Source organism: Pinus tabuliformis, chromosome 4_1 (assembly GCF_031772625.1).
Source record: "Pinus tabuliformis cultivar Carrire ecotype Pingquan chromosome 4_1, CPIR1, whole genome shotgun sequence".
In the NCBI taxonomy this organism is placed as follows: Eukaryota; Viridiplantae; Streptophyta; class Pinopsida; order Pinales; family Pinaceae; genus Pinus; species Pinus tabuliformis.
Genome location: NC_142303.1, coordinates 467,128,405 through 467,140,443, shown reverse-complemented (window position 1 = coordinate 467,140,443; position 12,039 = coordinate 467,128,405). Strand labels below are relative to the sequence as shown.

Genomic DNA, 12,039 nt, shown 5'->3' with positions numbered 1-12,039 from the left:
CACGTGCTCGGGTTTGCAAGAGTTTCTATCATACCAGCACTGCTCCACGCATTTGTTTCATGCCCAACACGGTTGATCATACCTATTCTCTCCATACAGCGTTATTCTCCGAACGACCGTGTCTTTCTGCGCATTGGAGTAGATAGCTACCACAGGCAAACTGCAAAGAAACTGCCACAGGTAAACTGCAAGCGACGCGATGGAGGAGGGAGCACTGTTTGCCGACCTTTCTTCTGAATAGAGTGATGGATCCCAATGAAATTGGTGCAGAATTATTTGTAACTGAATTGTGGCGGTGACCTTACGTCCAACGATAAAAAATCAACTTGCAGATTAAAGAGAGCACACAATTTTATTTTCCTCCTTAACGCACATCATCCTCCTCCTTAACTGCCTTACTTGCCTTCTCGACCCGCTCTCACACGCAGGCTCTCACGCGATTTCTCAAACTCGCTGCAAATAATTTCAGTCAACGCTCAACCTCATGGCTCTCATTCGGAAAATTGGTGCAGCCCTCAAAACTTAAAATAATATAAATTTCATTAAATTAAATCACCCTCCAAACATGAGCATTACAAATAATTACATGGCTATATATTTAGAGGAGAGAAGTCTCTTGTATTTCTTTTAGAGAAATTTCCTTTTTGAAGGAAGTTGAGTGCTATCTTCTCAATTTTAGGATTCTATCCTAATTTCCTTATCTCCTAATTAATTCTAAAATGATTCACTAATTCTAGAAAATTCTAGATTTTTTAATTAAATAATTACATAAAAATTAAATATGAAATGCTCCTGCATCACTATTCAATTTTATAAAGTTTTTCCTTAATCTAAGAGTCAAGAAATACAAGTTTTAGGCATAGTTTTCATGGCTTCCCTACATGATCATATTAAAGTTTATTTTGAGTGAATGATACATTCTCACTAATAAATTGCCATGAGTAATATGACAATCATGATCTCAAGTATGGTACTACAAATCACCTTTAGAGTCAGCTTGGGATGCAATTCTAGCTTTGCAAATCACCTTTGGAGTCTGCTTGGGGTGCAATTCAAGCTTGCATGTTCAATCTTATAGATTCAATATTTCCAACTCCTAGGTTAAGGTAGTAGAGTAGGCCTTTTCTAATTTAGAGGAAGTCGTGTACTACACCTATATTAAGGTGCCTAATTTCATTATCGCTTCTATCTTAGAATTTGATGCCTTAGGTAGAGGTCTTGGAGTAGTGCTAATGCAAGATTGGTGCCTACTGACATTTACTAGTTAACAATTGTGTGACATAAAATTGGGAAATTCTATCTATGAGAAATAAATGATGACAATCCTTTATGTAGTTAATACTAGGTGCCTATATCTCATTGAGAGGCACTCCCAAATCAAGATAGATTATCACAATTTGAAGTATTTTATGAAATAGGAGGTTGTAATATCTAGAGCAACACAAGTGGGTAACTAAGATGCGTGGGTATGGTTATGAAATCATATGCAATAAACGTAGAGAGAATTTGGTGGTCAATTCTTTATCTAGGAAATATGATGATGAAGAATCGATCATCACATTATCCTTACCCATACCCAACTAGCTTGTAGATGCCCAACAAAAATTTTGGGTGCATGACGTAGTGGTTCAACTCATTCAAAGACTTCAAGAGAACTCGAACCCCCCTAAAGGCTATACTTGGCAATATGATACCTTGCAAAATGAAAATGCATATTTTTTTTTTGGCATAATTCTATTTTAAGACAAATGGTACATTCATACTCTACAATAGGTCAGTCTGGCTTTCAGAAAACTTTTAAATGAACGAAGTGCTCTATCTTTTGGGAAGGCATGAAAGGACATCCATATTTTTGTAGTTGAAAGTGAAGTTTGTCAAAGGGACAAAGGTGAAACAATGAAGATTCCTGGGCGATTGCAACCACCTCAATTCTAACCATTGCTTAGATTGAAATGTCCATTGATTTTATAATGGGTCTCTTAAAAGCACAGAAAAAATCAATCATCATGGTGGTAGTTGGCCATCTTGCTAAATGTGCTCATTTTTGTGCTTTGCAATGTGAACCACTTATGGCCTCCACAATAGCTTAAGCCTTCATGGACCAAATTTTCATATTGCATGGCATGCTCACTTATAATGTGGTGTCGCCTTCACTAGAAAATTTTGGAAAGCCTTTTTTAATTTACAAATCACACAATTGAACATGAGAAAAATTTATCATCCCTAAGAAAAAATGGTTAAGTTGAGATAACCAGCAAATGCTTGGAAGCCTACTTGCTATGTTTTATAGTTGATAGACAACACTAATAGCTTTAATGGTTGCCACTTGTTGAATGGTGGTACAACACCAGTTATCATAGTACCACCAAAATGCACCATATGAAGCTATCTATGTGCAAAAATATACTTTTGTTGTTTCATATTTATTGAGCTCATCCTACATTTCAAGAAGTGGATTGCACACTTAGCACTAAATTAGTGTCTATTTTGACACTTAATAGTGATATCTTGTTGGCTTATAATTGACTGATGCAATAGGCCAATAAACATTGGGGATTAGGTGTTCATTCATCTTCAGCACTGTAAGCATACCTCTCAAAGAGAAGTGCTCTTAGAAACTAGCACTAAAATTATTTCTTATATTTATATCTATATCTTTAACAATCATTATATTTGTCTATTATTTTAAAGATATAATTAATATTTATTTTGAAGATTTTTTTTTTAAAATTGAATTATAAATTACAAATTTAAAAAACTACTAAATCTAATATTTAAACCCAATCAAGATATAAAAAATTTAAATATAAATGATATTATTGAAAAGTTTAATATAGTACAATTATTGGCATTTATCTGTAAAGATTTATGGATATCATTTTTTAAAATGTTGAATTGCTAACCAGTTTTAAATAAGTTAAATCTTTTTCATTGAGGGAAAAAATAATAACATGTATGTTTCCAAAGTTACTAATATATATTGTTGTTGAGAACTTCTGGAATCCTGTGTATATTGTTTGAAGAGTCCAAAAAAATTTAGGCTAAACACTTCTTGCCCCTGAAGATGGGTGAAATATGTACCCAAAAAATTGAGCTTTTCAAATAATACACACAGAATTCCAAAAATTCTCAACAACAATAAAATTAAATCTTGTAATTCCTGGAATGTGTACTTTGTCCAACCGATATCGACCGTTTGTATAAATGTGAAGTGACAAATTGGCTTGTGGAGAGGAGAGACAATAGAGGAGGCCTGGAAGACGTGGAGTTCAAATCCAACCTTTCCAGCCTTGGAAGTGCTTCCACTGATTATATGCTGGGAGCGTGGATAGCGAGAAATCAAACAATTTTCCAGGATAGACTATCCCTTCCTTCAATTATTGCAGCAGAAGCTTTGGCAATCCTTGGTCATCCAGAATTAAGCTATTAGGCCATCCAGAAAGCCAGAATTAAGCTTTCTAGTTTCCTGGTTTTTAGTATTTTTCTCTGGAAATGGTTCGTTGGATCATGCTTTAAGGGCACCCTGTTTTTTGGTTTTTATGCCACCCAGGGATTGTGTTTCCTTTTTTATTTATGTTCTGTGTGACTTCTCTGCTCACAGATAATTTTTGTGTGTACGAAGAATGAGCTTGAGCTCACTGATCACAGAAAATCCTTTTTTATTTTTGTTCTGTACTTTCTGATTTATGTTCTGTGTGACTTCTCTGCTCACACATAATTTTTGTGTGTATGAAGAATGAGCTTGAGCTCACTGATCGCAGAAAAAAGAATAGGTAATTTCTCTTTAACATTAATGAAGGAAGTTTGCTTTGTTCGTTTGAAAAAAAAAACGCACAATAATGTAATTTTACATATTTTGAATCAGGAAGATTAAAGGAAATTATGATTTTTTAAAAAATTATACAATTAAACTGAAAAATGATACGAGATGGTTAGCACTTTCAGGTTGCCATAAATAATATTGGAGCAAACATTTAATAAAAAGATAGTTATGTTTACTGATGGGTTGTTAAATCAGTATTATTTTGATTTAATCTGTGATCTCATTTATTATGAGATAATATGTAAAAATTTAATCTGATAAAACTGGGTAAGTTTGTTTTCTGTTGTTTTGAGTTGATTGGGGAGTTATGTTTTCTTAAACCAGTGTTGTTTTGATTGTCAAATGGCATTAAATTTTTTTACTAGGTCAGATCATTGAAATTGTTAAATGTATTTGTTTACTTGTTCAGATTATTGAAATTGATGTTAGTTATTATTCTTAGCCTGAAAGCCATCATTTTCAATGTGAATTATTACTACAATGGTCTGGATATTAGAGATATTAGAGTTGCTGGTAGAAGGGTATGGAAATATTAATTATTCCATGAAAATGGAAATGAAGGGTATGGAAATATTAATTATTTCACGGAAATGTGAGGAAATTTAGCGTGAGTTTTGACTGATACTTTACTTTTATCTTTTAAACCTTTGGTCTGGTTGCGAAGAGAAAATCTTCGTCATAAAATTCCAAACATTCATAAAACTTAAAACTCTGATTATCCCTTGAAATTTTGTTGCTAAAACTGAGAACTCTGATCATCCCTTAAAATTTGGCCAAACCCAGAACTCCGATCATCCCTTTAAAATTTGGCGAGATTCAACGTTTTGAGGTCTGTTTGCTCCCAGAGATGACCCCATTTTCAAGCGACGGCTCAGGTTCTCATTCATGGAAGCTCATCAATTTATTATATAAGTAGAAACCCCCACTTAACTCGAATTTTATCGCGGAATCTTCGCAGAGAGAAATAAATTTAGAAACCCCCACTGCCCCACTTTTCCATTATGGGGAACAGAACCTGAAAATCCTCCATAGGCACATCCCAGGGTGGAAATTCCTCTAAAGTTAGAGTCTCGCCATTATCCACATCTTGAGGAACAGAGTCCCAAAATGCTGACATCTCTTGGCCGTGATTACCGTATTCCACTTTCGTAAGGGAGGTTGAAAACGCTGCATCTTCAGAAAGCAGCAGGAATTCTTTTGCGGCGTACTTGGCGGTGATAGAAATGAAGCGCAGGGTATTTCCGGCAGGTAGTGGGGAAAATTGCACTTGGCTTTCGATCCCTTGAGACAATACACGGCAAGATCGTAGGTGCGGGCAGCCATTTCTTGCGTGTCATAAGAGCCTAACCAAATCCTACGAGTCGAATGGGGCATTCGAATTTCGGACACCCATTTCCCCCATTTTCTGATTCGGATTCCCTTGCACTTTCGTGACTTCCGTGAGCGGTTTTCGCGTCTGTTGCGGCGGTTCTGGTTTTGCGAGGGTTTAACCATGTTGGTTTGTTGCTGGGGAAATCCGGATTCGAACTCAGCACGTGTTTGCAAAGCTCGAATTCCTTAAAACGAGGTAGTGCAATGTCGAGAGGGTTCAAATTCAGGACGCATAAAGTTGTTTCTACACTCTGGCAAGTAAATATCTCTGATTCCTGATGACGATGAGAGTGTAAGCTGTGGGGCAGCATATATAGAAAGACAAAACCGCGTTACACATCGCTGCTTAAAAAGCCGCGCTGAGTGCGTACGGATGATACACCTGGCAGCAAAAAGATAGATAAAGGGGCCGGGGCAATGACATGCCAAGGTGAATATAATTTTGTTAGTAAATTTGATTTGATGAGTCATCAGAATAACATGGTATATTGGTGAATTTGATTTGATGAGTCATCAGAATAACATGGGTCCTCATTGAGCACACTGCACACTTTCTTCTTCATGCTTCTAAGGTAATTGGGCACTTTTTCCAGTAGTATGCGCAGCCAAAAAAATATGTCATTAACGTTGACAGAAGCGTACCATATCCGTTGAAATGGATGCATGTACGTAGAGATGGATGGTGTAATAATGGTATTTTTTGTTGTTTTTTTTGTGGTTGTTCTATTGGGACGTTATTTTCTTTACCTACTTTCAAGACACAGTGGCCATAGTAGGGTTAGAATGATAAATTTAATCCTAGTAAAGTTGGAAAGATAGATTTCTTATTACAATTTGGGCAAATATCCAATAATCTCTAAACTACAATTCTATCAACGTCCCCTGAATCCAACGCTATCTTCGGTGGCATCACTTTTATTCGAGATTTGCTCGCGCTTCTGTGTATGTCAAGTTTCGCTTCTGTATATGTTACATCATTGCGATGGACAACCTAATGATTAAAGAATAGAATTATTACTTTTAAAAATATAATTTTTAAAGAATCTTTATAATTTTTGCATACAAAATTATATTTCAATTCAGTGTAGTTTAACGAGAGGGAAAATCATTTATTTGTTTTATTAAAGTCAATAAAAGTAAAAAAAACACTTATGGAGTTCAATTCATCATTAATGTGTATTAATTATGCTTTTTATTAAGTGTCCCTAAAAGCTAAAAAAGCTTACGACATTCAGTTTATCATTAATGTGTATTAATTATGTTGATATGTCGAGGTGTATGCGTTCTATTATGAGGTTTTTTTAGTGATATGGTCATCTTTTATGGTAGAAATTGTGTAGAAGTTTTTTAAGTGACATTATAGAGATTTATCGTTTTCCATTGTAGAATATAGATGCCATGGTTTGTGTCTTTTATTTATCTTTATTTATGTGGTTTTCAATTCAACATGTGTATTGTAAACGAAACAATACTGATTATAGATGTGATCGTTTGTGTTTTTCATTTATTTTTATTCAGGTGGTCTTCAACTCAACATGTGTCTTGTAAACCAAACGACGCTCACTACTTACCATGGTATTAACCTGTCCACTTTAGTGTCACGGGTAGACCCTTGCAACAATTTTTAAAAATTTCAAACAACAGCTTTGTGTGTTGTAGCTTTAAAAAAAATGTAATCTCCTGCAAAAACATCAGAAATATGGCAGGGTGCAATATATAGAACGCTCACTTAAAATTCATAACTAGAACAAGCAATGATAAAAGATTTCTGAAGCACAAGTTCCAAAGAGTTGGAAGAATTCTAAGTATATAGACAACAACATAATATGTGTTAATTTCAAGCACCCTCCCCCGTGAGGATCCAATTTCCATTTCTTCATTGAGAAGAAAACAATTCTCTAGCTTTAATACAAGCACCTTCATTGATCAAACTCAGTGCCCAAACCTCCAACATTGTAAAGTTTTTCTACAGTTTTGAATTGATGTTATGCTTCCATGACTTGCAGGCCTTTTATAGCTTCAAACCCACAAAAATAGACGGTTTCTAGAAATGGATCCAGTTGCCCATAATTACGTAATAGGACACCCAACTCTAGATCTACAAGGAAGATCAAAATAGGAAAAGAATATTGCTTCCTCCAAAGATAATAGCATACCAAAACACTTATAATTTTCCTTCCAGTGGAATTTTCTAGTATATAATGAACAAGGATAGTTGTGGAGCATGACCCACAACTACAGGGGACAAACAGGGAAGCATGCCCGCAAAAACGAACCCACAAAAACAACCAAAAAGTTACAACAGGGGCTCATGCAACAGGGCAACTTCGAGCTAATGTTCCAAATAGTTTAACTAGTAGATAAAGCTAAAGAGGCATAATTAAATGGAGTAAATGAAAGAGGGCTATGCCTCCATGCCTATTCAATTCACAAACATGCGACTTGGGCATACATAAGGTGGATATTGAATGAATTTCGAAGTGAATATTGTTATTGAATGTGAGGTGATTGCTTGGGTAGAGACTGCATGGAGATAGAGGGAATGCAAAAACCGTAAAAACCCAAATGGCGGTGCAAATATGGGTGGGGCAGAATATTGAATGCACAGATTGCGTGGGAGATACAGGGTAGGGCAAAATATTGAATGTGTAGATTGTGTAGGAGATATGGGGAATGTTGAGATGTGATTCTCTAAATATTGGAGGGGAAAACATGTAATGAGCAATGAATGGGCCCAAACACTGTTGATGATAGTCTTGGTGGCAGTGATTCTGTGAATATATTGTGCAGGGGTGAACATGTAATGAGTAATGAACAGGCCCAAACATTGTTGATGATAGTCTTGGTAGCAGTTTATAATTAGACAAAGGAGGACGAAAATAGAGGTCTCCTATTGGCTTGGGTGAATAATGTGACATCACCCCAACCCTATAGAAGAAACAACTATCAACATAATTATCTAGATCATATCATATTTATATTTGAAAATTTATTTAGAAAAAATTAATATAAGTTTATTTTCACTTTGGAATGATTGTTTATAAATGATATAACATTAATTTGATTTAGTTAGATTGAAATTTTTGACATTGACATTGTATTTAATAGACATACAATTTGTATTATTTTTAGTTTAAATAGATACATAAATTATGCCCCAAAAAAATGCTTTAATTATGGTTAAAGATTCATTCTCTCACATCATAGATATGTACTTTATAAATTTGTATATATGATAAAATTACTAAAGATTTAGAAGTTTGAATAACTCTATATATTAGAATCAAATTCACTTTTATAAACTATGTGATAATCATATTAAATTTGATTAAATTTCTTTACAGTTCAACCAATTTTGCTTTAATGATAAAAGAAAAATTAGGTTGAAATAATTAGTTTCACATATTATAGGGGAGAGCCACCAGTGGTTGAACGAGTCCACGTCAACCGGCCCTCCTGCCACGCTGGCACCTCACCCTTTGTACGACACATGGGGGATGCATGCAGTAACATGTTTCCAGCATATGAGTACCAGTTCGATAAGTGGAGGCGGGGTTTAGGGCTTGTAACGCGTGAGTACCATGCACCTTGTTCATTGCTGTGTTCATTTTTGTTTGGGACCTATTCTTGTCCGTTCGCTCTGCCGGGTAGTTGAGCGTTACTGCTCCAATGGCGGTCACTGCCATTACGGTTGTCGGTGATGCAGGTAGTGGCTTCGGTGATGCAGGTGGTGGTTTATGGACCAGCAGAGATGGTCGTGTTGGAGGTTGTTCGGTTGTTTTTGTGTGTTTTGTCTTGTTTTTTCGCCTGGTTTTTCTTCCCCGTTTGGTGGTATGGGCTCGTTATTCGTTTGTGTTTATCCCTGTGGCGAATTTAGCTCGGCTCGGTGTTGGACATGGTCGTTTCGCGCTCCGAACGGATTTTTCAGGTTTGTAGTTCAATTTATGAGCTTCAATTTCACATTTTATCTTCATTTTTTGGGATATCTAACCATTTTGATGTTGTCTTGTAGGTTGTCGCAGTGTGAACTACTATTTTTGGAGCATCTGGGGTTCGTGTGGCTTTCAGGCATGGAGAAAAAACATCAACTAGACATAGAAGGTAGGACACTGTCCTACTAGCCTAAGTACTGCGTTTTTTAACACATTTAGCCTCCATTGGAATATTGTGCCTTTGTTATGCTTGTGTATTCTTGTGTATGTGTTTTTAAACACCTTCACCCGTGTGGGTTTTGTGGGTTTTGGTTAATTTATGGGTTTTCAGTTTGTTGGGTTTTGGGTTTTACAGTCAGGTTCAGGTTTTGGGAGGGTAATGAAAACAAAGTCCAAAATTGCCTTCATGTTGCTCAATAAAGATTGGAGGCCCCTTTCATGAGTTTTGTAAGAAGGAAGTCAGTGAGCTGGAATCACATATATAGGGGTTTGAATATTATAAGGCCAAAGGGGCCAGGATTGGAGGAATGTATGCACTGGATGGCCGAGTGCGATGGGCCTACGAAATTTTGTTTTTGAAATTAGGTTTGGAACTGCTAAACCCCTTTGAATTTGGCACCATTATTCTCCTTTCATTGGGATTTATACCATTCTCTTCTCCTCTTTTATCAGGTAGGAACAATTTCTACCTATCAACTAGGCAAATGCTACCATTCTTCAATGAGGCAAGGGATAATTTAAACCTTCCTTCCTCTCCTTAGATTTACTATAGTCGCTTTTGGGTTTTAGATTTGTGTTGGGTTTTATAGTCAGGTTCCATTTAGGTTTCATTTCTGTGTTGGGTTTCAGATTTGTGTTGTCGGAAATAAGCAATTATGGGTTTTACAGTCAGGTTCAGGTTTATAAACCTATATTAAGCCGTATTATGTTACTATGATTACCATTCTATCTTTAGCTCTATGATGAAGTTGTGTTCTTATAATCAATGATATGAAGCAAGAGGTGTATAGTAAGCTCGTACTAGTTATCTTACTATGATTACCATTCTATATTTAGCTCTATGATGAAGTTGTGTTCTTATAATCAGTGATATGAAGCAAGAGGTGTATAGTAAGCTCGTACTAGTCTATAAATAGGTTGAAAGTGCATATATACGTTTTCACATATGATATTGTTATCCATATAGACATCCTTGCACTAAATAAATAAAATCAAATCCATAATTAGTTTATCCTGTTCCATTTAGGTTTCATTTCTGTGTTGGGTTTCAGATTTGTGTTGTCAGAACCAAGAATTATTTGTACTTGGATTTTGAGAGTCTCCCTTAGGTTCGACTTCTAGAACAATGGATTTGGAAATATGGCCTTTCCAGAAGATCTTTTGTGACATGAAATTGATTGAGATCAATTTTCTTTCTTGATTGCTCTTTCTTATTCAATTGCTCTTTCAAGTATATGAGACTACTCATGTAATGTTGGGTTTCCTTATGAGGTTTTCAAAATAGACCTGAGAGCTTGGCATAGGATATCACTGACTCGTCTTAGGCACATGCAATTCAGTTTTTCTTTATTATCCCACGGAGGCCAAAACTTTTTTGTGTGAGGCAATGCTTCATGGATTTTCATAGGAGGCAAAGGCAGGACTCGAGACCGCCCATCTATAGGAAGTTTGTGAACATAGCCTCTTGGCCTCATACAAACTGAAAAAGATTTTGAGTCAACAAACTCTGGCCATATGCCACCAAAATGACGAGTTATTGTATCCCAAACATCTTTTGGTTCCATGGCCACATGTTCATAGTAGAAGAATGGAGGCCCATGCATAGATGCCTTGATCTCCTTTGGACGTTGTTCCACAGGCCCAGGGTATCTAGGAACTCCAAACCCAATAAGTTCCTCTAGGGATGGATACGGAAGCATTAAATGTTCATCATTCAATTCAACTTGTTCAGATTGTATTGTTTCTCTGATATTTTTGTTCTTCAATATTTTCTTCTCTTGCGCTCTAGGCATTTTCTTCTTTATTGAAGATGATCTAGCTTTCAAGACAATATCTTTCTTTTCCGATATTCTCTTAAACATGAGTTTTCATCTTCTGCCTCCAGTCCCTGCACATCAGTAAACATAATTTATACTTGGTAATTTCAATGCAAAGAACTCTGTCTACCAGTATAATTCTTACCTTTAAACATGGGGCATTGTATCTAATCTCATAGAACTTAGAAAATTCATATATGAGAATCTTAGAAAAAGGACCATCTAGTCTCGAACAATAACTCTGTTTCCAACAATTTGATTGCAGTCGGACAATAAGTCCATCTCCAACGATTTGATTGCAGTCAAATTTCAAGTAAAATGTATACATCCTTTAACCGGTAAATATACTTCGTCTTAACATTTTTATTTGTTAAAAAAAGTAAAACAATAACAAGGATGGAGCGAAGGCTCCATCTTTGCAAAGCATTCTTTGAATATCTTACTCTGAGGTCTTTTAACTGCTTTCCTCGTACAAATAAGAGGTCTTATTTTGTCTACAACTCTTAAAAATGTCACCACTGTGATTGGAATAGAAGTGAACTCAACTTTTTAAAATACATTTAATCTCCTTGTAACTAAGCTTTCCAATTAAGGGAATTCATTAGGAAAGGAAGATCTTAAGCTTGGCTCAATCATTATGTATCAGTTACAATTAGACCAACATAAATCCATTTTAAATACAAAACTAACATGAGCCGAGAGGGATCAAATTTCTTCATGTTACATGAAATTGATTGATATCAAGGCTCTTTCTTGATTGCGTTATCTTATTTAGATATTCGCTCTGCCCCTTTGTTGATTTCCACGAAATCAGATTATCAGTAAGCCTACGAACTTCAATTAAACAAGGGATTCCCTGGCTTGGTGACACACTATA

The 12,039-nt window shown here is 35.7% G+C and overlaps 1 pseudogene; it reads right to left on the bottom strand.

Moving 5' to 3' along the window:
* Nucleotides 1-10,556: 10,556 nt before the first annotated feature.
* Nucleotides 10,557-11,138, bottom strand: LOC149176458 (DNA (cytosine-5)-methyltransferase DRM1 pseudogene; annotated as a pseudogene).
* Nucleotides 11,139-12,039: the final 901 nt, after the last annotated feature.